This window comes from Bos indicus, chromosome 11, assembly GCF_029378745.1.
Source record: "Bos indicus isolate NIAB-ARS_2022 breed Sahiwal x Tharparkar chromosome 11, NIAB-ARS_B.indTharparkar_mat_pri_1.0, whole genome shotgun sequence".
In the NCBI taxonomy this organism is placed as follows: domain Eukaryota; kingdom Metazoa; phylum Chordata; class Mammalia; order Artiodactyla; family Bovidae; genus Bos; species Bos indicus.
This window is the reverse complement of record NC_091770.1, coordinates 98,896,472-98,900,731: the sequence shown is the minus strand read 5'-3', so window position 1 is coordinate 98,900,731 and position 4,260 is coordinate 98,896,472.

Genomic DNA, 4,260 nt, shown 5'->3' with positions numbered 1-4,260 from the left:
AATAAGAAGCTGGGAAACTTTGACAGACAGCTCCCAGAAGAGAAAAAAAACACACCAAAAAACTCTGATTGTAGCATTGGCTGACGTCAGCAGTGTATAAATACTCTCACCAAGGCAAATTTCCTGCTACCACTTTGATGCCACTGAATAGAGCTGGAAAGAAATACCAGGCTCCAGTGCACTGCTCAAGCATGTAGCATGGGCCACAGACTGTAATAAGTATATGCATTTCCTTCTTTTTTAATCTTCACAAAATACAAGATAGGTATTAATAGCCTCATTTCACGGGTGAACTCAGCTTTTTTGATACATGTAGCAGAACGGAGGCTAATGAAGAACAAAACCCCTGCCCTAAGGACAGAGTTTTTGACACAAACTACAGTAAGAGGTGGGCTTTCCCAGGTGGCTCATTGGTAAAGAATCCACCTGTCAAGCAGGAGACGTGGGTTCAATCCCTGGGTCAGGAAGATTCCCTGAAGAAGGAAATGGCAACCCACTCCAGTATTCTTGCCTGGGAAATGCAATGAACTGAGGAGCCTGGCGGGCTACAGTCTAAGGGGCTGCGAAGATTTGGACACAACTGAGCATGCATGTGTGCACACGCACACGCACACACACGCACACAAACACACCTACAGACAAAACAATGCTTACCCTCCCTGAGTGTGATGACTCTTTTAATCTACTTTATTTTCTTTAAATGCAGGTCACTATCAACTAAAATGATTTCATAACCCACAAGTGGGATGAAAAGATCTGAAAAACACCGTGCTAAAGGGTACTGTTTCCATACACTAAGCCTGCTCTCACTGCTTGGTACCGGTGACCCAGAGCATCTCCTGAATACCAGATCTACTGGTGTTTCTCCTGTGTGGGCAGTGGCTCCAGGGAGCCTTCCAAAGCTTTCTGATTAGGCAGTGGGCTTTCAAGGTTTCCATCCCAGCCCTCAGGACCATCCCGTTCTTCCTGACCTTTCCCACAGCACTCCTCAAGATGAATTCAAAGAGCACACACTAGGAAGTAGAAGAGAAAGAGAAAGCAAAAAAGGGCAAGAGTTTCAGTAAACAAGGGAGTGGCATGGACACACCAAGAGATAATTCACCCACTGTGAATTATTCTCCGTGGTCTCGCCCCCTCCACCATTAGGAGCTCTGCCTTCCCTCCTTGGCCTCTCACCTCACTCTCAGAATTCTTCTCGCCTCTCCTTCCCAGCTTTCTTTGAAGGAGAGCCCCACAACTTAAAGATTAGAACAGGGCGATGCTGGCATGCCCCACAAGACAGCGGTGTCCCAGGATGAACCACCCTGGGGGACTGTGCTTACACCTTGCCATCCCTTCTGGTCCTGTTAATTCTCCCAAGAAGCCAAACAGAAGGCGACCAGAAGGACTCATCCACATTTTGCTGCTCACAAGTGGGAAGGAATTTGCTATCCGTCTCAAGAGCACTGATCATGAGCCAATTGCTGTTTTCACTTCCACTTCGGCCTCACAGCAAGCCTCACATACTGTTGAGTCCATTTTACAGAAGAGGAAAGAAGCACGCTTATGTCGCTTGCCCAACAAGGTCACACAGCTGGACACAGCCAGGCCACAAACCCTGGCTGTCCAGCTTGACCACGTCGGGGTATAATCAGCTGGGCAGGAGGTCTTTGCATCTCATTTGGAAGGGGATTGACAGAGACTCCTTAAATTTAAACTTGCCACATCACCCAACAAACCCACAGGAGTTCTGCAATGAGGACTCATTATCCAGTGCTCCTTCCACAAGCAAAGCTAGACCTCAGTCAGGTCAGCAAATTAGGAAGATTCACCGGCTCCGAGTCCCTCCCCTCTGCACTGAGCCAGCCTGCTGTCACTTCCTGGGGCAGTGCTTTCCTGCCTTCTAGGACCTATCCAAACCCACCCCCGACTCCCCTCCAACCCCGCCCCCAGAACGCTCCACCACACCCCTAACCTATCAGGGAGGCCTCATCACCAGAACAAGGCACTTTGCGCTCTACTCCAAGCGGTGTGTCTGCAAAACACAGCCCTCCCCTCCAAGTTAAGGGTTAATGCGGGGGTGGGGCAGACCATGAAACCAACAATTAGAATGTCAAGGCCAGACTGGGGTGACTCTGGGTGCTGCAGGGTCAGATGGGGGCTCCTGCTAGGGGCCACCTAGCAGCTGTGGCTCAAAGGAGAAGAGCCCCAAAGGTGACTTTTCAGTAGGAAACTGCAGAAGCAGAAGGAATGCACAGGTAGGGAGAGGGGAGTGACCCAGGCAGAGGACTGTGGGTTTTCCAGGCCCCAAGGTGAGAGGAGCCCCAGGAGGTGAAAAGAGGATAAAGGTGCTGAGAGCCTGAACCAGGAGAGGTCCTCAGAGACCAGGTGGGCAGCGCCCCGGAAGGCTTAGTCCATACCTCCAGGGCAATAGGAAGGCCTGGGAGTCACGTGATTGGCATCGCAGTGGCTGGAAGGGAGGAGGAGGAAGCCGGAAGCAAGATGAGGAAGAGGTAGCAGTAATCCCGGCCAGAGTTTTAGGCTGGCGGCCACAGCAGGAAAGAGAGGTGGATGGATCTGATAGCCGTGAAGGAGAGGAGAGGGGTCACCTACATTTCCACTCAGCCTCAGGCTGGCTGCTGGTGCCTTTTAACTAAGAAACCAAAGGGAAGAGTTTGCGGGCTGGAGCACTGGTGTAGGGTTAGTGCCAGGACTGAACTCACACGTGCTCCAGGCCTCCCACTTTTCACCCCTTCTGGTTCTTTCTAAACGTAAACCTAACCCATGTGCCCCATGCTGAAAACCCTTCAGGGGAGTTCGCAGTCACAACTCCAAAGGTTTGAGGGGCGGGGGAAAATCACCTAGAAGTCAATCCTTGCAAATCCCTTAAATCAGTAAAACATGGCGCTGGGACGTACCTTCCTTCGGCAAGTTTGAAGAAGCAGATGCCTCGTTTGGCCTGGAGGCAGGAGTCGGCCTGGCCTTCTTCAGTTTCTTCGCTTGGGGTGGAAGAGAAGACTGGTGTTTGGGGGCCATGCTGGGGAAAAAAAGCCAAGAATCCTCCCAGGGGAAGAGAGAGGAACTGCGAGCTCAGAGAACTGAAGCTGTCCCAGGTGACAGAGGTTTAAATATGCTGGGAATGTGCCTGGAGGGGATATTTACAAGACAGTGGGACACACCCCACTCCCCCGCCTCTACTACCCACCCTCCAATCAAAATCAACTTCTTTTCCTTGCTCTGTTCTCTCCCAGGGCTTTCTAGGCCTTAGGTGGGTGGGGAAGGTGTTTTCCTCCAGCAGGGAGCAGTTCTCTTCTTTCTAGGACCCTCTTGGTCTCGACTTGAAACCCCAATGACCGATCCTCCAGTCCTTTCTCAGATCTTCTCTGGAGGCAGCACTGCCCTCAATGAGAACTTGGACCTGTCCTCTTTTTTTCCTCTGGCCTCTGGAGGATTTCAGCGTGCTCTTGCCTTACCTCAGCCTGTAACATTCTTCAGTCTCTCCACTCCCACCCCCATGTCTGGCTAACTACTTCCCTGGTAGTTAGATCTCAGCTTGGAGAAATAAATGAATGTTGAAGGAATCCAGTCAAAAATTACAAAGGAAGAGCAAAAGCAGTTATCCTTGAGACAACTGGGCGCAGCCATCCATCCTTTCAGATACGATTAGAAGATTAAGAGTTTGAAGAACCTGTTGGGACTTCCCTGGTGGTCCAGTGGCTACCACTCCATACTCCCAATGCAAGGAGGCCCAGGTTCGATCCCTGTTCAGGGAACTAGCTCCCACAGGCCTCAAGTAAGGGTTGGCATGTCACAATTAATGATCCTGAGTGCCACAACTAAGACCCAGCACAGTCAAATCAATAGATTAACTAGGGGGGGGGGGGAGGAGTTAAAAGAACCTGTAGAAGGCAGCTTGTCTGGGAGTCCCCAAACCCAGTGTCTTTCAGAGCTTGTCAGGTAATAACTGAGTAAGGAAGCACCTGGAATTCATAGCAGTTGAAGAAAGATAGGTTGATACAACCACTCTGGAAAACCATGTGCAGCTCTACCAGTGCAGAGCAATTGTACAGCTGGCTTCATGCCCAACAGAAGTGCATACCTGTGTGCACCAATATGCATGATAAATGTGTACAAGAATGTGCACAAGCAGTGAGATTCATAACAGTCAAGATCTGGAAAGGATACAGGTGTCTACCAACAGCCGAATAAATAGGTTGTGAGATAAGTGCAATGGAATGTGTTAAAACTATGAAAGCGAATGAACTACAGCTACATCCATAA